The sequence below is a fragment of the Parasteatoda tepidariorum genome, chromosome 10, assembly GCF_043381705.1.
Source record: "Parasteatoda tepidariorum isolate YZ-2023 chromosome 10, CAS_Ptep_4.0, whole genome shotgun sequence".
Lineage (NCBI taxonomy): Eukaryota > Metazoa > Arthropoda > Arachnida > Araneae > Theridiidae > Parasteatoda > Parasteatoda tepidariorum.
Genome location: NC_092213.1, coordinates 34336970 through 34361641, shown reverse-complemented (window position 1 = coordinate 34361641; position 24672 = coordinate 34336970). Strand labels below are relative to the sequence as shown.

Sequence of the window (24672 nt, the reverse complement as noted above, 5' to 3'; positions counted from 1 at the left end):
TATAGTTAATGAGTTATGTTAACCTGACTATTTTTTTTATCTGGACTTGGATTCTTAATTAATATAGATTATTAATTTAGCTTGAATATTTAATTTTTAACTTTTATCAACATAATCATCTGGTTTTAAGCAAATTTTTTTTTGTTTTATCCCTTCCCTCTAAACTGGTGTTTTTTTTTTTTGTTTTTTTTTAACTTACCTTTTTTAAATTTGCAATTTTACTTTATTGAATAAATTTAATTAAGCTTTTGTTTGGAGGCGGCTATAGAGAGGTTTATCTGAATTTAAAAATAATAAAATAAGGAAATTTCATAGTTTTACTAAATTTTTCCTTTCAGATCATTGTTGTGTTACGGTATTTCCTTTTGCCTGAAATTTTCTAGACAATGAAAATTTTAGATTTGTTGCTAATGCCTTACAAAGATTTATTTTGCCGTGAAACTACGAAATAGAAATAGAATCTAGTACTACCTCACAATTTCAATTCATTTGAAACACGGTAGTTTTATGAACTAAGTTTAGTTTTTTTTAAGCCTAAAGTTTTGAAGTGTGAAAAACTAACTTAATGTTTTTAAACAAAGACTAAATAAACACAAGAATTCCCGGAAAGAAAAAAAAAACATTTAGAAATATTGGAAGAGAATTTTAGTCGGACAAATAAAGATATCTTTTCATTTGGAAACAGAATATAGCAGAAGCTAACAAGAGAATGCCATTTTTTTTTAAAATTCTTTTTTATTTCAATTTAATACTGGTTGTATCTTCGGATATTTTTTTTCTTCAAAAATCACAAATACCCCTTAACATGAAAAGACTCTATACGCTTACCAGGAGAATGAAATCCGTTTTTGTAAAGGGCTTAGGGTTGAGTTGTTTTTTCCTCCTCTTTAAAGAATGTTTCCATTAAAAGAACTTTCGTTTAAACTGAATTGAAACTTTGGCGGTTTCAATTCGCAGAGTGCTTTCTAAAGGGAAGTGTTCACAATTTTTTTCTTTCTATTCCTTTTCATTTCTTATTTTATATTTTTTCCCTTTAAAGCCTCGTTTCTGTAGGCTTGGGGAAAAAAGGAGGATTGTTTTCCCTTTCCCCCTATCTCTGTCCGTTCCTGTTATTCATTCGAAGTTTCTGATGTCACTACGTCTATGCAATGGCGACATTTCCTTTTCTTTTTGGCGAAGAAGGCGCCTTTCCGAAGAAGTGATTTTTAAATTTTACGCCTTGACTTCGATAGACGTGGTTTTCACTAGGGAATATTTTTTGTTTCTTCCCTAAAATGTGAAACAGAGTGACACCACATCCGGCTCCAAGTATAATTTTTTTTCTTCTTCTTTAAGTTAAGAGTTGATTTCAAAAATATGTATCGAGCAGGTGAAGTATTTGATACACGACGTAACATGTCAAAACTGCATCAAAGTTTTATCTTTAAAAATGAGCAAAATATTTCTTCTACATTTTTTTTGGTTTATTTATTTATTTAAATTCTACATGTTAATCTGCCCTCTCTGAATCAAGTATATAAACGCCACCATTCATACTTACTAATATATATATATATGTATATATGCAACATAAAAAGCTTCTATTAATCTTTTTATGTTAGCTTCTTCGCTATAAAACAAATCCTAATTAATTATTCAAATCGAAATACTTTCTCACACTTTTAAAAGCCACATCCTGTTCTTAAATCTATTTTTGGCCCAAATATGCATAAATTTAAATAAAGACATTTTTCCATACAATCATAACAATTTATTGTGTTATTTGATAGCAGTATAAAAGTGCTTTTTGGTTAATTGGTTAACACCAAATTATTTTTGAATAAACTAGCATGGGTGAAGTGTGGAATCATCAAGGAAAGCTACAACTCGAAGCCAGGCAAGAAATCAAAAAATAGCTAGGAAAATTAAAACCTATTAGGACAAAAAGAAATCTAGTTCATTATTGTTTGACAAGGGTAAAGTCTTTGTAGTTTGCTGATACCCAAGGGCAACAAAAGAGACTCGACGAAAACTCAACCACCATATCGAGGACCTATGGTTATCACAGAAATACTCCCTAGTGTCGCATATATAATCCCCCAATTAGAGGCTTGCGATGGCCATTTGTATGGCCATGTCAATCAACTAAAAGCTTGGAAAATCTAGAATGACGACGATGATAATGTCAGTGAAGATTCCGCTGAAGAAATTAAAAAAGCAACGACCCAACCGAACTGCGTTGTAGTGATTTTATAAACCGAAAGAACCTTACCTTATCATGACTTCATATTATTTATCTAATTAATTTTATTGCAAGGTATTTTAAGTTTAATTCAGTTGAAATGTCAGGATGGTCGAATGTAACGGTATATTCATTATTCAACCAATATAAACCCTATATAGGTCACTCTAGGACCAAAAAATCTAGACCTCCCAATGTTGGTGCATGTTCTTATATGACCCATATGGAGCCAATTTGAGTCCAACTGGTAAAATAGTTGCTAGGAAAGTGTCATTTATTCAGAATATATCTGTAAAATCATTGTTAATACAGCAGAATATCGTTTTTATGATGGCTCGAAAAAATGGCCACTCTGCATTCTACAACGTATGTTAGATCAACACATATCAAGTTTCGAAAGAGAATAACAGGGATTCAAAATCATTCCATATTGTCGGTTCAACTGACGAACCAAAAGAGTTGAACAACACAGTCTGATCTTTACTATTGTTAATACCACTCTGCAATCAATGTGTTATGCTAACACTTATCAAGTTACGAAGGGGAGTGACAAAGATTCAGAATCATTTCATAACATCAGTTGGATCATTGACAAAGAAACAACACAATCTTTTTTTTTTTTATGATAGTTGCCAAAATTTCGTGAACTCATGATTCATGTAATTTATTTGAATTACAGCTTTTTTGGGAACTTTTCAGAACAAATTTAAGATAACATTAATGCGAGATAATATTAAGTATAATGGACATACTATAACTTCAGTTCCATAAACAAGAACCTTCCTCATGTGTATAAACATCAAATGTTGATAGAAAAAGTGAAACAATTAACAGGTGCAAAGTGGTTTAACCAATAGGGACGGGGGAACAAGTTTGAACGAGGAAATAAAAAGGGGGGAAACTGGTGTGATTTGAAATGATGAGAGAGCCTCTAGGTCAACTTTAGTTTGTGCTTTAGTTTACGTAACACAAAGGAAATCCTATCCTTTGTTTGATCATATTAATGCTGTTTTTGTACATGCTACACTGCTCCCTGTTAATACATAAAATGTTAAACAAACGTTGAAATGATTGTAAGAAATATAAAAGAAAATAATTACTTTGACCAAATACTTTTTTCTTGCAGAAAATTTTAAAACTGGACTCTTAATTAAATTCAATTATAATGGCTCGAAATATTGAGAGTGACATTTTTCTGACGGCTGATATCTATCGTTAAGTTATTATAATAATGAAATTCAATTCGTTCATTTAGTTTTTTTTCGTTTTTGCATTTTTCAAAAAGAATAGCTATCATATTCAGCCTGATGTCTTTTTTTTTTTTTCCATCTCCGCAATGATTATTCAAATACAACTTAATTAACGAAGTGATTTCGTTGTCGGCGGCTTTTCTTTTTTTAATTTTTTTATCCATTCAAACTTAAATTTGTGACGTAGGATTTTTTAAGCTTTATTTTACTCGACTTGTCTTCTGTTTCGTTGAATCCGTTAATTAGAAACATTTCTCTTTAGTGACGACAGCTTCTTGTTTCTGTTGTATTCGAAGCTGATTACATTTTTTGTTTCATTCTTTCTTCCCTTTTTAACCATCGTTTCGCCAATGAAAATTGGTTAAAAAACAAATTAATTCAGAATTTTTTTTTTATTGGTAGATTGTTAATAAGCAACATGTTTTTTAAGATTAGTTGAAATATGCAATTTCATTGTTCGCTTTTTTTTTCCCCTCGCCTATTTTCTTTTTTTTAAAAATAAGTTTCCCCTTAATGCGATACATTCTGTCAAAATATAAAAAATAAATTGATAGATTTCTGTATTAAAATAATAAACTTTGTAATTATAAACTGTTGATAGTTTTTTTTTTTAATTTTTAAAGTTTTTCGTTTGTTATTTGGGCTACAAGTTAAAGATTTGAAAATTGCAGTTTTTTTTGTGTGTTTCATGTTAAATTTGTTTGTATAAAATAGTAAAATAAATAATAATTAAAGCATTTATTTCTTGTACCCGTATGAGTATAAATTAATAAGTATAAATGCCAGAGTATAAGTAATAAATTGATTGTCAAAATATTAAAAATAAATTGAAAAATTTCAATATTAAAATAATAAACTTTGTAATTTTAAGCTGTTGAGAGATTTTTTTTTAATTTTAAAGTTTTTTGTTTGCTATTTGAGCTTTAAATTAAATAATTTTGTTATTGCAGTTTTTGTTTTGTGCTTTATGTTAAATGTGCTGGTATGAGATATTAAAATAAATAATAATTGTAACATTTATTTCTTGTAATTAAATACTTTTTGAGAAAATTTCCTCAAAAATTCAGGATTGATTTTTTCATGCTCAAAACTTATTTATTTGATATTGATAATGTGTATAGCTGGTTTCACCTTTTTTCATTGCTTATTTTCCTGTAACTTTTTATTACTATTCCAAATGACTTCTTAGAGTGATAAATTATGCCAAATATAAATAATATATTGATAGGTCTTAAAATCAAAATAATAAACTCGTGTTTATGAACCTTTTTTTAAAAAATTTTTTTTATTTCAGATTTAATTGAAAGCTTTCTGTTTACTGTTTGAGCTTCAAGTTAAATGATTTTGTAATTGCAGTTTTGTGTGTGTTCTCTTTGTTAAATGTGCTGGTATAAAATATTGAAAAAAAATAATTAAAACATTTACTTTTTTTTTATCTGGACATAAAAAGCTAATTTTCTTAAAAAAATAAATCAGGGTTAATTTGTTTTACAACAAAAACTTTTTTTATTTGATGACTAATGACTCTGGCTACAAATTCGTTCATAATAATTTTTTTTCTTCCTTTAACTTTTTATTAGTTTTCCTTTTTTTATTAGTTTTCCTTCTACTTCTTCTTCACTACAGTCGGCTACCGGTTTCCAAATAACTTTTATTTTAATAAATTCTGCTAAAATATAACTAAAACGTTGATGGATGTTTAAATAGTGAGCTTCGTAAAAATGAACTGATGGTGATGGTTTTTTTTTCTTCTCTAAAAAGTTTTAAGTTTTTGTTTGATGTTGAAAGTGCTGGCATAAGATATATTGAAATAAATAATATTCAAAACATTTATTTTTTATAAAAAATTGCCTTAAGTTAATTTTCTCAAAAAAAGAAATCGATGTTGATTTTTTAATCATTATAAATTTATGGATTACAATTAAAAAAATCACGAGCCGGTAATGTTTTTGTTTATTTATAAAAGATAAAACAAGATTATCTTCCCAGTGGAATTAAGTTAACGATAAGTTGCATATTATCTCAATTTTTCATTATATTGTTTTCAAAATGTATCTATATCTTAACTTTATATTATTTTTGCAACACGATATAAAAGTAAGTTTAAAACGTTCTATTTATCTGATTTAAGAAGCTTTATATCTGAATTTTGCCATTAAATTCTTTTAACTATGGAGTTTATTTAATTCCAAAGTAATTAACTAAAGTCTTTTTCTCCTTTAATTTGAAACAAAAAAAGAAGGAATGATTTCTGGAATGTAGAAAATTTTCTCTTATTCTTTTATTATCTATTTATTTTAGCTAATTGTTTTTTGAAAACTTTAAATGGCAAATGAAATATCACCGGCTTTTTTCTTTCGACAATTTAAGAAAAATACTTATTATTTCTAACAATTAAAAGCAAATTGTGCTTTTATACATTAAATACAATTTGCTTTTATTCGTCTGAATATGTTGAATAATATTTAGAAGTTGCATATATATATTTAAGTTAAAGAGCGAGAAAATTGTGCTTTATTTAAAGAAACATTTGCTTTTAATAATCTGAAATAATTTGGTGGAAAGTATATAACAATCGTGCTGGAATCTATTTTCAGAAATTAAAAAGCAAATTTCGATTTAAAATGTTTGACACAATTCACTCTATATCGTCTGAAATAGTTAAGTGCATAATATTTATCAATTGCGCTGGAATTTATTTTCAGAAATTTAAAAGCAAGTTTTGATTTGATAAAAAAAAAGATTTTCTATCATCTGAAATAATTTGTCGGATAATGTTTAGCAATTGTGCTGGAAATTATTTTTAGAAATTTTTAAGCAAATTTTGATTTTATATGTTAAACACAATTGGCTTTCTAATAATTTAATGTAATAATATTTCTTAATTGTTCTGAAATTTATTTTCAGAAGGAAATGAACAGGATGATTAAATAAAAGTATGATAGAAGCGCATTTTACGAATAATTGAATTAAAACGAACTTTAGTACCTATGTTATAAGCTTTTTAACCAGGAACTAAATAAAAGATTTGGAATTGATTAGAAAATTTAATGCTATGACAAAAATGCTTACTATGAAAAGTTTTAAAATCCTAACAGAAATTCCCTCAATCCTATCTTTATTCGATCTTAATTTTATTGAAATGTAGAAAAAAACTTTAACTTAAGAATTTTAAATTATAAAGAAGTATTATTCAGTCATACTACGAACGTATCCATATAGAAATAAGCAAAATCATAAAAGAAACACTCTATTATAAACCGTAGTCACGGTGCGCCTTAACCAAAGTTAAATAAAAAGCTCTTACACCTAGAAAATTAGAAGAGATTCTGAATTTACAATGTTCTTAGATAATAAAAATCGAAAAATTAAAATAATCTGTGGAGAGATTTTTAAAAAAACCCACTTTGAACATTTTTGCTCACGAAGTGCGATATTTCAAAAATGTTAGCATCATTTTATACTTATAAATAGAAAAAAAAATAAAAATTTGTATTAAATATTCATAATAACCGTTCATAATAAATTTTATAATTATTCGAAGTTTTTTAATTGTTAATTATAGTCGGTGAACCACTATTTAAAAAACAAAAATAATAAAAACTTAAATCGACTTTAGCGACACAAGACTTTAAAAAGGGCAGCTTCCATTCGTGTGTGTACACGAAGTAGAAAAGCAATTGAACCAGGATAAAAAAACAAAACTTAATTTCACAGGTCATTCTGTCGACGATTATTTTGATTTTAAGGAATTTCCTTTCGTTTGTATAAAAGGCGATGAAGTCTTGGATGCTCCTGCGCTTGGAGTTTACTCCAAAGATGTTCCTGCTTTTGTTCCGTATGTGAAAAATAAACGAGATATACTGGATGTTCACTTAAAAATGGGTATTGACGGAGGAGGTGGATTTTTAAAAATATGTCTTTCTGTACAATCAAATGAGTTGGACTTCGAGTGCAGCGGTAAGCGTGCTAAGTATGATGAGGGGATAGCTGCAAGGAAATTTAAGGATTCTGGAGTTAAACGACTATTCATTCTAGCAGCCGTTCCGAGTGCACAAGAAAATTATAAGAATGTAGATCAACTCATTTCAACGTTGAATATAAGTCCTTTCTACGGCACAATTGCAACCGATTTGAAGTTAGCGAATATCTTAGCAGGTATAATGTCGCACAGCAGCGCATACCCNATAATTAATTTAAAGTAACCATTTTATAGTTAAAATATATTCCCTACTAAATGCTAAATCTTATTTTCCGCTGAAGGGGTTTTGTTTTAAGTTTAATCATTTTTAACCCTATAAACTTTCTTTAAATCAAAGTATTTAACTTGCATTTATTTTAATAACTAGAATATTTATTTATTTATTTTAAATTTATTTATTTTAAATTTATTTATTTTAAATTTATTTATTTTAAATTTAATTCTATGAACAAATTTTTTAATGTAAAAATTTATGTTTAAATGGATTTTTGTATTAAGTAATATGATAAAAAAAAAAATGAAATTTCCCCAAATTTTTAATTATTTCAATTTATCTAAATTTTATCTGATAAATTGATTCTGATTTTCTGATTCTGTTTTTTTTCTTAAGTAATCAGTTTTGCAGTTTCTAATTTTAAACATTTAAAAGTATANTTGTTTAATTATTTGCAAAGATATTACAAAGTTAACTGAAAAGAAGAATTTAGTGACTAGAACAATGATATTTATATAACAATTGCTGTCAATATGTCTGTCTAAATACTTTGTCATGTGGCCCTTCATTGGTCAATCTGCTGTGCATGTGGCCCTTCACTCAAAAAGGTTGTGCACCCCTATAAGGTAAATATTTTTTGAATATATCACCTTAATTTAGTAGTTTATGGTCAGAATTAGAAAGCGTTTTTATTTTTCCTTCTGACATAAATAATATTTTGCGGTTCTTAATGTGCATATTTTTTTTAATTTAAATTTTAATATACATTCTAAAAATACATATTTAAGGTAAATATTTTTAGAATATTTCGTAGGCGTAATACGTATATATATGTATACCTAATACGAAGGCGTATATATTCGAAGAAGAGAAATTTTAAAGGAAATACAATACATTACGGAACAAAACTATGTCTTTTAATATTTTTCTACTTTAAGTGCTTTAATCTTTTTATTTTATTTTATCAATTACTAAGTAAAACTTTAAAATGTTTTTGTTTTATGTTAGAAAATGAGCTAAACACATCTTATTTTGAAATATCGTAACAAGACAAAATTTCAAAATTCCTTTATCGGCGAAGCGGAAACATTTGGTATGCATGGAATTTTATCATCGAATTTTCTTGCATAGTCTGCAGTCTTTTTAAACTTCGTTCAGTTTATATGCAATTCCTTGCTTTGATGTTTATCTACAGAATTCTGAAATATGTTCTTTTATTTACTTTACTTTTTGAATTTGTACTTAGAAAAGTAAAAAAAGAGAAAAAGCTGATAGACAATAGTTGTTGTTTTTTAAAAAAAAGTATAAAATGGATTTTGTCATAACATCTGTGACTCTTTCTTAGACATTTAAATATGTCATTTTAAAATTTCGTTTTATGTGCATTTAAATGCAATTCAAAATAAATAAATATATAAAATTGCTTATCTTGACGACAATTGTATTTTTGAAATTTCAATGTCCCCTGTCAATTTCCAGTTAAGATATCAGTAATCCACAGCATAAGCATAAAATACTATAATATTTTTGCATTGTGAATTTTTTTTAATAAGCATATAAAAAAAAGAAACTTTAAAGAGATATGTTGAAAAAGGATTATAATTAAAGCTACCCACAATGATGACCACCCTTTTTTTAGAAATAATATATATATATGCATATATATATACAATAATATGCCCTTAAATGCTAGATAATTTAAGAGACTATGGCTCATTCAACAAATAAGGCGTTTTATTAAGTTATATGAAGTATTGAAAACATTGTTAGCTGGAGTTTTGCATCGTTTACCTTAATGGGTTTCCATAGCAGAGATGTTGGAATTGGGCCCGGATTTATCTAGCCACGAAAATATGAAAAAGCCACGAATTTTTGGTGGTCTTGATATTTAAAGTAGGGTTCTGAAAGGGGAGTGGTTGCAAGGATATTCTTATCTTAATGAAACGTCATTCAATTTATAAAATTTAGAGATTTTGATTCGCTAAAAGGATAGTGCCACTCTGACGCTGAGAATTTTTGGGACTATCTTAATGCTTACTTAATCCACGAATTATTGCCCATTAACTTCAGAAAATAATCTTTTATCTGGCCTTATCTGGTTTAGCTTGACTTTTTATGGCTCTTTGTGAGAAACCGACTTCTATATCTTAAACTTGATAAGAAACATATGTTTTAAGCTTACCAGTTAATATAGAAAGACTTGTATGANTATATATATATATTATAACTGCCGCTGAACAGCCGACCCAATTTTGAGTTTACGACAACCAATGGACTTGTAATTTTGAACTCAATCCAGAAAACAGGGGAATTTCTTGATCAAGTGTTGGGAGAAACTTCGCCTTCGTAGAGTTTTTTTTAAAAAATAAATCTAACCCGCATTTGCGTTACAAGAAGATAGGAAAACCTCCCACGCTTTGCCTGACTTTAACCCATGATTCGTCTACCACTGAGGATATTTTACTTCAGCACTGTGGTCGTTGTGAGCCATGTGCAATATTCGTATCGACCAGCGGATTCGAAGCCGGGTCACTTCATTGGGAGGCGAGCGCTTTATCTTTTGAGTCACTACGGCTCAAAATAAGGTGAATTCTTCAGAGAATAATACAAGAAAGTCGTGAAATACCTATAAAAGCATTATTATTTTAAAAGTTCCAGTTCTACGTCACCCTCATTGTTCGCCTATAGCGAGGAAAACACAAAGCACCCTACTGGCCGAGAGCTTTGACTTAATAGTCAATCAAATCCTCTGGCTTGCAAAACGAGCCCATTTGTCACAGATAGTTGATAAGTTAAAGCCTTCATTTATTTAACGTCGTTTATTCGGTGTAGTGGGCTTAGTCTTATCCTATACTAGGCTTAGGTCGGGGTTCGATTCCCTGTTTTAAAGACAGAGTGTTAGGTCGGATCAAGTTTTGGTGGGTGGGAGTTTATTCTAATGTATACGTGTCTGCCTATTTTGTCTCATTTTAAAATAGCTTGGCATGTATCAAATAAATTTTTGTATTTTTTTCTTTTCTTTTACTTTATAAAGTTAGTATTAAAATCTTTAAAAAAACCCGTTCTGAATTTTTTTAACTGTTAAAAGAGATCACTTTTTCCTATCCAGTTTTAAGGAATTTTACAGTTCTCAAAACAGACTTAGTTATTAAAAAAACTCGTTAAATTTTCCGGTATGAATTCTAAAATATAGCAATACAAGTGGAACATTTTTGTGTAAAACTGTTTCCAGTAAATGCATTTTAGGAGTTATGAAACTAGCGCGTCTAAATTGTTACCTAACCCTAATGTAATTTAGAAATTTATAGTTTAGTTATAACGATTCAATGAAGTTGTTTAATTGCGAAAAAGATTTTAAGTTTCATCGAAACTAAGATGCTGTATTTTATTTATTTTATAACTGCTTTTTTTTAGTTAATTATTTTTTTCTGGTTTAGTTTTCCATTTGGTTTTTATCGTGTTTTTTTTTTTTTTAATTTTTCATAGAATAAGAATTCTTTAACAGCTTATTCTTATGTTTCATCATTCATAACTTTTTTTAAAAAAATATCTCTTATGTTAAAACTTGTTAGGAAATGGATTCTATTACTTTCAAACTTATTAGAATTTGAAATAAAATACAAATCTGTGACTAATATAACATACGTTATTTTTTAATCAGTTTTTATCGTAAAAACTTCGTAAGTTATGTGCGTTGAAAGCGATGGCAGGATCATTTAAAATATTTTTTTCCCCTTTTTGAATAAAACCATTATTTATAATCATTAAGGTTTTTTTTTGTCTTTACGTAATCATATTTTTAATATTTTAAGCCTTTTATACATTTTTTTTATTCTTTCTTTCATTTATTTACTCTCATCAAATAGATTTAGTTTAAAATATATTTTTTCTCTTTTCAGAAAGCCATTTTTTATACTCGCTTAATGTTTCAGTTTCTTTATGCAAACATTTCTTATACCTATTTTAAATTATCTATTTTTTATTCACTATTATATTCGATAGAATATTTTTCTTTCTAGTTCTAGAAAACCGGTCTTTATTTAGATATGAAACTAAATTCGAGCTCTTTTAAACTCTTATTCATCTCTAAAAACAAATTGAAAAAGAAGGGACATTTATAAAATGATATTTCTCCGAACTAGCATATGTGTGCTTTTTTTAGACCTTTTGAATAACTCTTTACGTTAATTTTAATGGCGGATGATTTTGTTCTTTTTCTCTTCTAATTAAAATTGGAATGAATACTGTCCTTTTTAAAGGAGAGGAGGAGCGAATGACAACTCATTAACACGTTGTTGCATATTTTAATCACACGCTTAAGGGGAAATAATATTCAAAAGACCTTTTTAAAAACACTCTTTGAGAGAACAAAGTGCGGTGAAATTTCATTCCTCCATTATTCTTATTGACTTGCCATTTCTATTTCAATATCTTTTTAAAAAAAAAAAAAACTCTTATAGCTAAATATGCTTCAGGGACTTATGATTCTATTTTATTCACGAATTTGTAGTACACTAATATAAAAATCTCTTTCATTAAATCACTTGCATTGTCTTCTTTATTAAAACAGTATTTTTAATTCATGTTTTCGGATCGGAAACTTATTAACTAATATTAATGTAGATATAATCAATATATGTTCTAAGATTTAATGGTTTCATTTAATCCCTTTTGCTTCTTAATGTTCTTTGGTAACGAATTCGTAATACACTATTATAAAGTTCCCTATTATTAAATCGTTTGCATTGTATTCTTCATTAAAGCAGTATTTTAATGGATGTTTTAGGTACGGAAACTCATTAACTAATATTAATGTAGATATAATCAATATATGCTCTAACATTTAATGGTTTCATTTTATCCCTTTTGCTTCTTATTGTTCTTTGGTAACGAATTCGTAATACATTAATATGAAATTCCCTTTTATTAAATCGTTTGCATTATATTTTCATTTAAAGCATGTTTTTGTAACGGTGACTTATTAACTAATGTTAATGCATTTATAATTAATATATGCTTTAGGAATTAATGATTTTGTTTTATAGCTTTTTTTTGGCTGTAATTTGGCAACAAATTTGAATTAAAGTGGTAAAAGATTCTTATTTATTAAATTGGTTTGTATTCTTAATACAAACAATATTTTAATGCATAATTTTCAAAAGAATATAGAAACTTCATTGACTAATAATATTTAATAAATACAAGGTGTATGCAAACTTTAGAATCTTTAGCAAAAAAAGTAAATAAATAAATAAATAAAAAATAAGCGTTCTTTTAAAATTAAAAATAAGAAATTAATTCTGCTTTTGTCAAATCAAACGTTGTGCGATTTATTTTCCCGAGACCGGTGGGTGGATTTTTGGTGGTGATAGAACTTAATCACAAAAGTGATGTGCTCTTCTTTACGTCTGATAAAAACAAAATTTTTTTTTTTACTCCCACCCGGAAAACGCAACTTTAAAATTTTTTTAAGTCTTCTGAAATGTCATATGAACATCATAAATGTCATATCATATCACATCATGAATGACATTTCAGTGTGCACACAATAGTTAGAACATGGATAAGGAATATACAACGATCTTACAAAGAACCCAACAGAGCAATACTTACACTAAATCATTAAAATAAGTATTAAATTTTAAAGGAAAACAGGAATAATCAAGATTCCACAATTTGGCTATCGTTTTAAATTATTTCCATTACCCTTTTTCTTAAAGCCTTTTGAATTCAAATGTGTTGACGGACGGGATCAAGGGAGTGTCTGAAAACAGATTGATTTCTCTTAATCTCATAAGGCTGATGAATAAAAAGATTACAAATTTTATTAATAGCTTATTTTATTGAGAAGACAATTAAATGAAACAATAATTTAGGTTTTAAATGAAGAAAAATGTGTTGCACTGATTTTTGCATGAGAGTTATGATTTTAGGTTGCGGTTTATGCATCCTGAAGGGGTTCGAACTGAATGCAAGAAATTTGCTTTCCAAAAAACTTGCTTAGACAGTAGAAAATTGTCACAAAGTGTTCATAACCTATAATTCTAAAAGTGGTTAAAACACGTTAAAGCTTCAAAAGCAATTATTATGCACTTATTGTATATAAAATACAAATATCTAACTATATTTTATACTGATATTTAATTTTAATTATTAGTGCAGTATAAATTGAAGATCCACGTGTCATTGAATTTATAAGATTACATTTAAGATTTATAAAATACGTGATTATTTTAATTAATTCCATACTTTTGTTTAATTAAGGGGTCACAGTACCCAAAAAATGACAAAAATACCAAAATTTTTTTTATTGCTTATAATAAAACTTCAAAGTATTTCAAATGTAGAGAAAAAAATTCATCTCTCTATCTACATTTTTAAAAAAGTTATGAATGATACTAAATTGTTCTAATACAGAAACTTGCTCAGCAGTCTGACTTTAAAGTGCTTTTTCGCATAGATGATAATTTTGTGTCTTAATCTTAATTAAATCCCTAAGGAATTTTTTCTATTTAAGATAAAGCTTTGAAGTAAACTTTTTTATCTTGAGTATAATACACTTATTTAAACTGTGCATGGAATAAGCATTTTNAATGTAAAATTCTCTTTTATTAAATCGTTTGCATTATATTCTTCATTAAAGCAGTATTTTTAATGCATGTTTTCGGAACGGAAACTTATTAACTAATATTAATGTAGATATAATCAATATATCTTCTAAGATTTAATGGTTTCATTTAATCCCTTTTGCTTCCTAATGTTCTTTGGTCACGAATTTGTAATACGCTAATGTAAAATTCTCTTTTATTAAATCGTTTGCATTATATTCTTCATTAAAGCAGTATTTTTACTTCATGATTTAGGAACGGAAACTCATTAACTAATATTAATGTAGATATAATCAATGTATGCTCCAAGATTTAATGCTTTCATGTTATCCCTTTTTCTTCGTATTGTTCTTTGGTAACGAATTCGTAATACACTAATATAAAATTCCCTTTTATTAAATTGTTTGCTTTGTATTCTTCATTTAAAGCATGTTTTTGTAATGGAGACTTATTAACTAATGTTAATGCATTTATAATTAATATATACTTTAGGAATTAATGATTTTGTTTTATAGCTTTTTTTTTTTGGCTGTAATTTGGCAACAAATTTGAATTAAATTGGTAAAAGATTCTTATTTATTAAATTGGTTTGTATTCTTAATAAAAACAATATTTTAATGCATAATTTCCAAAAGAATATAGAAACTTCATTGACTAATAATATTTAATAAATGCAATAAATGCATATTTAGTGTATGCAAATTTTAAAATCTTTAGCAAAAAAAAAAACAAGCAAAAGCTTTCTTTTAAAATTAAAAATAAGAAATTAATTCTGTTTTTGTCAAATCAAACGTTGTGCGAATTATTTTCCCTAGACCGATGGGAATGGATTTTTGGTGTTGATAGAACTTAATCACAAAAGTGACTGCTCTTCGATTTACGTCTGATAAAAACAAACTTTTTTTTACTCCCACCTGGAAGACGCAGCTTTTAATTTTTTTTCTTCCTAGTCTTCTGAAATGTCATATGAACATCATAAATATCATATCATATCACATAAAATGTAAATATCATATTACATAAAATGTAAATATCATATCACATAAAATGTAAATATCATATCACATAAAATGTAAATATCATATTATATCATATCACATCATAAATGACTTTTCAAGTGTGCACACAATAGTTAGAACATCGGTAAGGAATATGCAGCTGTCTTACAAAGAACCCAACAGAGCAATACTTACACTAAATCATTAAAGAAAGTATTAAATTTTAAACGAAAACAAACTTCGCCAAAATTATCAGGATTCCACAATTTGGCTATCGTTTTAAATTATTTCCAGTATCCTTTTTCTTATAGTCTTGTGAATTTAAATGTGTTGAGGGGGGTTAGGGGAATGTCTAACAACAGATTAATTTCTCGTGACCTCATAAGGCTGATGAATAAAAAGATTACCAATTTTATTAATAGTTTATTTTATTGAGAAGACAATAAAATGAAACAATAATTTAGTTTTTAAATGAAGAAAAATATGTTGCACAGATTTTTGCCCGAGAGTTATGATTTTAGGTTGCGGTTTATACGTCCTGAAGGGGTTTGAACTGTATGCAAGAAATTTGCTTTCCAAAACTTGCTTAGATTGTAGAAATTTGTCTAAAAGTGTGTTAGAGTGTTCATAACCTATAATTCTAAAACTGGTTAAAACACTTAAAAACCTCAAAAGCAATTATTATGCACTTATTGTATAGATAAATTATAAATATATCTAACTGTATTTTACAGTGATATTTAATTTTAATTATTAGTTCAGTATAAATTGAAGACTCACGTGTCATTGAATTTATAAAATTACATTTAAAATTTGTAAAATACGTGATTATATTAATTAATTTCCTAATTTTGTTTAATTACAACACGAACAGTCCAATTTTCAGTACCTTTCAAAGATGAGAAAGGTAATGAAAATTATAGATTAATTTTTGCTGTTATTTTAAATTTTTTATTCTTTGTAGTTTTTTTGCCATTTTTTTAAAATTTTTTTTAATTTTTACTGTTTAGCATATTTCACGTTAAACTACACTAAAATATCTACAGTTTTTGACTGTTTCAGACAGAATAGATAAAACTACTTCTTTTTAATTGAAGTGTTTTTTTTTTCATTTTTTTTTCATCTGACGTCTTTTAAAAGATAGATAGAGAGAGAGAGACATTTATCAAAAATTTAATTAATAGGCAGTTCTTATTTTTGTATTAAACTTATTGGATTCTCAATCTCTTAGTATTGTTATATGTAGCTTCTACAAAATTTATCTGCAGGAAGAAGAGTTTAGAACTTCAAGAGAGAGGTTTTCATCGGTTTAGTTTTTCTGTTATGCCCAAAACTGTTTAAATTAAATGAATTTTTGTTCTAACAGTTTTGAACAGTAAAAGAGATCCATGATTAACTTTGTCCTTTGGACAAAGTGGAAAATTTAGAAGAATTTCAGCCTAGTTACCAAAATTCTTTTCATTTTTCTGATTAAATTCTTCGATTCTTGTAGACATAAATGTAAAATTTTCTTACATTTCATTCGAAGAATAAATTTAAAGGGGGAATTTATAATCATAATTCTATAAAAAAAATAATATAAACTTCTATAACACAACATTAAAGCTATTTGTTCTAATGAGTTATTTTGGTAGTATAATTTAGGCAACTGCGATGCTTATGGCATTTTTTTAAATGGTTTCTTTTTCAAATTTATTCCATATTAATCTCGACGTTTTAAAATGATTATTTTACTCAACTTTCAAGTAATGCTTTTATTTCTTAAGTTTTTCCTTAGATTTTTTCTAATTGAATTTCCTTATTCTTTTATTCTTTTTTATCCTATTATCTCTTCGTAACGTCTTATCTAATGCGATTATTTGGCATAAAGAAACAAAGTTTTTTTATTTTTGAATTACTTAAGAAAAAAGTTTATCGAATTGCATTAAGAGTTCTGCAGTATTGTTAATAAAAAACTAAACTGCAAATAAATTATGAATTTGGAAAAAAAAAAGATTGTGCTTTATTATACTGATTCTTTTTAAATGCTTATCTTGCGATTTATAATAATAGTATTACTCAGAGATTTAAGTTGTTATTGTATATTAAGAAATATAGTTTCGCTTGAAGAAAGCAAAATATTCTTTTAAGTTTTTGATTTAAGTGTCCTTTTCCTTTTTATCTCCTTTTGAAGTAGTCAAATCATGTTTTTGAGTAGTTATCAGTTTAATTGCCCTCACAAATTTTTTAGTTTAGTGTTTTTGCTTAGTACGTTCTCTCAAAAAGTTCCATCAAGCTCTAGTTAAGGATGGTAATCTTTTGCTTTGAAATGGCTTAAGGAAAGAATTTTTTTTTCTTTTGCGAATAACAGAGTCAGAAGAATATTTTTGAGATCTACTTAACAGTGTTTTTCAGAGATCTTTCGCCAAAGAAAATGAAAAAAAAGAAGCACTTTAAAGAACTTAATCTTAAGAAAAGCTGTAATTTTAAATTATTCTTGTAAAGAATTATTTTGGCTTTGAAACAGACAAATAACTTCAATATTTTAAAACTCATTAAACCTTTCAAAAATCGCCGAATTGCAGAGATTTTTTTTCTCCTAGATAAAAATCAATAAAAATTTTGAAAATTCTTATGAACCCAGATAATGCAAAGTTGGAGTTACTTAATAAATATTAAAAAATTAGGTTGAAGGACGTTTTCATTTTTACAAAGCTGTTGCTTTTCCTCATATTAACGTTTTGGATCCTTTTCAGAATTAGCATAAAATTTTCTGGCTAATGATTGGCTTAACCTGAACTTACGGTCATGAATTAACTGTTGCTAACTCATAGCAGTTACGTAAATAGCATATCATTTGCAAAAAATCTTTATTTCAGGTGAAAACAAGCTTTCGAAAAACAGCCTTAATTTTTACTTGCTTTAATAATGTTTAATATATTGCTTGAGTTACATGTTGAGAGTTCTTAGCGAAAGTTCAAGTTTATGAAATACAAATATTAAAGCCATAATTCGTGGAAGGCATTATTTTGCGCACTTTTAATGTTAATAATTATTTCCTATTTTGAAGTGATTAATTCACAAGCTCTAAAATTGTTTGTCCAGCACAAACAGTGTTTCTACACTGTAAAAAACTCCGCATCAAGTTACGGTAAAAAGTACCAGCACTCTGGGAGCCGGTATTTTTCGTTGTAAAATTAATTTTTACCTGAACATGTTACGGGTCAGAAAATCTTATGAACCATAATTTAAGTAATAATTGCCATGAGATCATTGAAAGACTAATTAAATTAATATTACTGTAAAACTTATGGTAAAATGGATTTTACGGAAGATGACAGTGCCAGTACTCTGCAACTATATTTTTTACAGTATTTTTCGTTCACATTGTTAGGGTTACCGGAAATTCCGGTTTTTAAAATTATAGTTCTACCAAATATTTAGTAAAAAACACAAAACTGAAAAGTAGATTTAATCGAGTAAATTGTTTCTATTCTATGGCATGCTCTAAGAAATCATGATAAAATTGTTAAATTTTATCACATTTTGCAGCATATTTTAAGGTTAATTTAACGAAAATCATTACCAAAGAGTTTCGGTAAAAATCTGCGAGTTTGTTGGTGTTCACCTAGAGCCAGAAACACGGTAAATTTAACCATATTCTGGTAATTTTCTGGTAATTTCAGGCAATTTTTTTCCTCAGTGCAAACATCATAATATAGAAGGAATAGAGAGTGTTGTACCATGCAATTTAAAATGCAATCTATTTCAGAAATCCTCATAACTACATCAGCATTATGTTGATTTCTGGTTATAGCCTTAATCAGTGCAATAGTTAGCATCCGAATCATTGAATTAATGTATTCCATATCAAAAGCAATATTTCAAATCTTTAAAGGTAATGTTTTCCTCATACAATTTTCATTTCCTGAACTTAAATTTATTAAACCATTTAAATGAGTTTATTCCATTATAAAAGAAAAGAACTTAAAATGTTTTTTAAAAAGAAAAATGCTAGTTCATTGAGATCGACCATAATTTTGTATTTCTTTAAACCGTGTGGTGATTGTACCTCAAAACACATATAAAAGATACAACAAATGCATTGTTTTTAATAATTCTGGAACCTCGCGCTACAACGTTTTGTGTTATTCTCTAAAAATAATGATATTGTTGCAATAGTTCTAAAAATATGCAACTTTTATATATGATATAGCTTTTTAAAAGTTCATCTTAACCCTTTGGCGCAGAATTTTTACTAAATATATTTTTCATAATTTTTTTCTATTATTTTAAATAAGTTAGGTTAAAATGAGTGAAAAATAGTATATTTAGCAATATAATTATTTATAGTTAGGAAATACGGCATGAAACACCGGTTTCTTTTTCTGCTTTAAAGGTAAAAATGTTCCAAACTTAAATTTTTTAAGGCTTCAATTTTTCGAANAGGAGGTTATGGTAATTTATTTGGTTTATATATATATAAACAGGACACCGGTGTCTCATCTGCATCAAAAGGTTAACAAGAGAATTATCATACATACAAAGCTAAGGCTAAAATACTAAGTTTTCAAGCGGAAGCTGTTCCTGCTGTTGGCCAGCGGGGGGGGGGGTCCCTTTAGTTTAATTAAGCATCGTTACTTTTCTTAAACTGTAAATTCAAAAAAAGAAAAACCTCTTATCACCTGCACTATTATCATCCAAAACGTGTAAGATTATGCTAGCTTTACTTATATCAGCGATATTTATGGGTCGCAATACTTGATTGCACCTAATTTATCTTTTATGTAAAATCTCATTATCGTAAAATCTTCCTTAATTGCTTTTCATATACCTAATTAATATCCCTCTTTTACATTGAACAGCCTTAAGTGCTTCGATTTTTTTTCTTCTTTACTCTTCTATCTCAGAAAAACTGTTTAACATTAAGTTTAGTGAAAACACTTGGCTTTATCTGATTTACAACTTAAAATGAATTAAGCAATTTTTTTTCGTTTAGCTAATTTCGCTATAAAAAAATAGCTTTTCTCATTATTTTAATCAAATAAGTGAATTTATTATAAATTTTTCTACGTGGGGGTGTTTATGTGGTGTTGATTGTGATACTGTTGGTTTTAAATAAATTCACTACTTCAGTAAGTGGTTCCCAATTTTTTTTCCAGCTATGGAACCCTAAATGATCTGCCATCTTTTGGCGGAACCCCTAGGCTTAAATAAATTTATAAATAAATAAAAAATATTTAATGACTGAAATTTTATTAACCTTGAAGAAATGTAATAAATGAAAAAAAAAGAAATTCATTAGAAAAATAAAAGTGCAAGTTCAAAGGCACACGAACCTCATGTCCATAATAGGGGTGTGCCCTAAGCAGCATAGATGACGTTTCGGGTCATGGTTTCCTAGGTAATTCTTAATCGTTATGATGTGCCCTACTTCCCCTAGAAGTTTGTCGCAAGATTTACCAGACACCCTGTAATATAGTGACAATTTAAAATGTTGGAGGTTTATTTTATCTAGAAGGAAGGAAGGGTTAAACTTGAAAAGTTAACTTTTTCATTATAGTAATAGTATATCGCATTGGTTTTCTTCTAAACTTATTTTTGAGACAGTTCTAGAAGTTTACATAGATAAACAGGTTGATCAAAATAGTGGAAACACTTCTAAACTAACTCTAAGTCAATAATTTTTCTTTCATCAACAAATGTTTCGAAAGATTTTATGCTGCAAAACTGTTGGTGCAATTTGAAAGATTGTGCTTGTAGCTTTTAGAAATGGTGTCATTTATCCATGCAATATTCAGATTAATCAAAATGAGTAGAGGATGTTAGTAAGTTCACTTCTAGATTTAATACCAGCAATTTTGAAATCATTATCTAGAATTGAAATATTTATATAAGAATGCTTTTTTTAAAATTATATTGATATTGAAAAATGTTGTCATGATAGCTCATTATAGTTGACGCAAATTTTACATGGTTAAAAAGCATACCTTTTCTGAAAGCTTCAAGCATTATCTTTCAAATTGTGCCAACGGTTTTACCAAGTGAAATCTTCCAAAACATTTGATGCTAAATGAAAAATTGTTTACATAGTGTTAGTTTAGACGTGTTTCCATTATTTTGATCAACCACTATATTTATAAAGTAATTTTTCTTATAACTATTTATTTATTTCAAGAACTTGTGCTGTTGTGCCACTGAATCTTATTTTTTCTTTTATACACAGGGACCGCACCTAACCGTGGGGGACTGGTTTACATTATGTCAATGGAAGCTAGACTTCTTCCCCTATGTATTTTCTTTTGTTAAGCCTTTTGTATGATATTTCGAAATTCTCCCAAAAAGTAATTTTAATAAAAAAACAGGTTTTTTTAATTTGTTTTTAATGGGTAATAACTTTGAATTTTCTTAAAACGGCACTCAATTGCATCTTTCATTACATGGTAGGGTTGTTTATACAAACCTTTGACTTTAAAAAATTCCTAAGAACAAAGTTCAACTGCGTCGAAACTCGTGATCTGGGTGGTCAATTCTGATGACCTAAACGGAAAAGTCCACTTCCAGGTAATAACATAACAATGCTCATATTATTGTTCAGCAGTAAAAACGGTTTCTTTATTTCATGCAGCGCTTCAATTTCAATTAACCAACTCTAACTTATCAGTTGTCTCTCTATCCAGTGTAAGTTTTGGGACACCACGCCGATGTGTGACTTTAACGTTTTCGAAATATTTTTTAATACAACTTTTTTATCATAGTATTCCAAAAAAAAAAAACTGACCTTTTTTTTTTAAAATTTTTATTCGTAAGCTCTACTTTTTTTTTTATGTCAGAAACAATGTTTTTACATTTTTTATGTGTAAAGAAGTTCTATTTTTTAAATATTTATTTTTAATGTTTTCACATATTTTTTATTGACATATAATTTCATAAAATTTATTCCATAATATCAAAATTATGTTCTGAAGTATATATTGAAAGAACGCATAAATAAATAAATCTTCGTGACTGAGTTTTATACTACCCATCCAATTTTTTTTTTTTTTTTTTTTTTTTTTTTTTTTTTTTTTTTTNTTTTTTTTTTTTTTTTTTTTTTTTTTTTTTAACGTTCTAACTGAAAAGCTAAATAAATAAAATACAAACATTATGATGAAATATTGTTTCTGTGGTCTTCTCAGAGAAATATTTGAATACCTAAAATTTATCCAACTCTCTTCCTCACTCTTACAATTTAGAATTAACCAAATGGGAAAAAGAAAATACATGAGCGCATTAGGTTTTGAACCCCATTTATTTTATTATTTCTATTTCCTCGAATATTCTCTGCACATCAATCCATCAAAATATTTCCATATTCCGATTGCTATAATGTACATTCTAAAACATGCGATAAAAACTAAAAATTCTATCGGGAAAAAGCTATTTTCTACAAACAAACATAGACGAAAAATATTGGTAACGTTAAAACAATGAATTTGAAATATGGAGAATAAACTCGCCAAATATATAAGAGATAGTGTTAAAAAAAACGCCAAATAAAAGTAAACAAAACACTTGAAATCCCTCAGCAAATATTTACATCTAAAAACAAGTGTTCCAAATAGTGTGAAATAACTAAGAAACTGAGAAGAAATGAAATTCAGCTTTTGCACATTTTTTTCTTTTCTTTTCTTTCACTTCGTTTAAATGGTTTTTCTATTGAATATTTTTCTGAAAACGAAAGCCCTCTCACATACTTACACCCCCTAATTTTTTCTCTCTACCCTCTGTGGGAGCGGTTCGAATTCTTTTCGATAAATGTTCGCAAAAAAGAAACTAAAGTGAAATGCAAAGGAGGTTATGGTAATTTATTTGGTTTTTTCAGTTTTTTTTTAAGTTAGAATAGGGATTGGAAAAAATGAATTTATGCAGGAGGTAATTATTTTGAAAAAGAAATGGTCTGTTTTCAAACCATTTCGAATCCCTCTTCCCTCATTGGCTCCCCCTTCTACCACCTTTCTTTTACAATATAAATGTGTTTTTATGATTTTACAGAGTTTGTTTATTTACATTTAATAAATTTTTTGCACAACTTGTGCTCAAAAAACTTTCACAATAAAGTGATATTTGTTCTTTTTCTTTATTGTTTCTCTTCAAGATGTCGGTTATTTTTCTTTTCTTTTTTACTTCTATTTTTTTTTGGTCTTAATATCTATTAGCATGAGCAACTTCAAATATAAAAAATTGGTCCCTGAAAAAAATATTTTGCTAGATTTGAAACATTCTTTATTTTTTTCGAATGCATTTTTTATATAACGTCTCATTAAAATATACTGAATTATTTTTAACATTCTTTCCACGTAAATTATTTAGTTATTTTGAAAACTGAAATCAAATGTTTCCAAATGTAGAATTTTTAGCTTTCCATAACATTATCTCTTTATTATACTACCCCCCCCACACCAATTGAGTTCATATTTTATTACTGTAAACTGGTTTGTTCCACTAAATGCATTCATATTCTAGTTTAGATCGTCGTTAATGTTTATCAATTAAAGTTAATTTTTATTGTTTAAATCGAGTTCTAGCGTTAATTTTCAAAAGCTCTTATTATTATGCTTCGCTTTATTGCCCCCCCCCAAAAGGAAATACTTTAAAGCCATTACTTGGTTTTCTCTTCTTCGTCTTTTATTTATTTATTTATTTTACTGAAAGCAATGGATATTACCTTATTGTTATAACTTAGCTTTCTTTACTAAATGCGTTCACATTTTAGTTTGTATCTTCGTTATATTTATAAATGGAAGTTAATTAAAATTGTTTGAATCGAGTTCGAGGGTTAATTTTCAAAAGCTCTTATTATTATGCTTCGTTTTATTGCCCCCCCCCCAAAAAAAAAGTAAAATACTTTAAAGCCATTACTTGGTTTTCTCTTCTTCTTTCTTTCTTTCTTTATTTATTTTACCGAAAGCAATGGGTATTACCTTATTGTTATAACTTAGCTTTCTTTACTAAATGCGTTTACACTCTAGTTTGTATCTTCGTTAATATTTATAAATGGAAGTTAATTAAAATTGTTTGAATCGAGTTCGAGCGTTAATTTTAAATATTATTATGCTTCGTTTTATCACCCCCCAAAAAATAGGAAATACTTTAATGCCATTACTTGGTTTTCTCTACTAAATGTGTTCACATTCTAGTTTGTATCTAGATTAGTATTTATCGATGGAAGTTAATTTAAATTATTTAAATCGAATTTAAGCGTTAATTTTCAAACGCTCTTATTATTATACTTGTTTTTTTAACAAACAAAAGACGTAATACTTTATTGCTATTACTTGGTTTTCTAATCAAAAAGAAGTCATACTTAATAACAATTATATCTGGTTTTGCTACTACTTATCAGATCGAAGTTTATATAAATAATTTAAATCCAGTTTT

The 24672-nt window shown here is 27.4% G+C and overlaps 1 protein-coding gene across 7 annotated transcripts in view; it reads left to right on the top strand.

Annotated features, from left to right (window-relative positions):
• The window catches only part of LOC107446848 (disintegrin and metalloproteinase domain-containing protein 11), a 201742-nt gene that overhangs the window by 102733 nt on the left and 74337 nt on the right, over positions 1-24672 (top strand). The window lies entirely within an intron of this gene.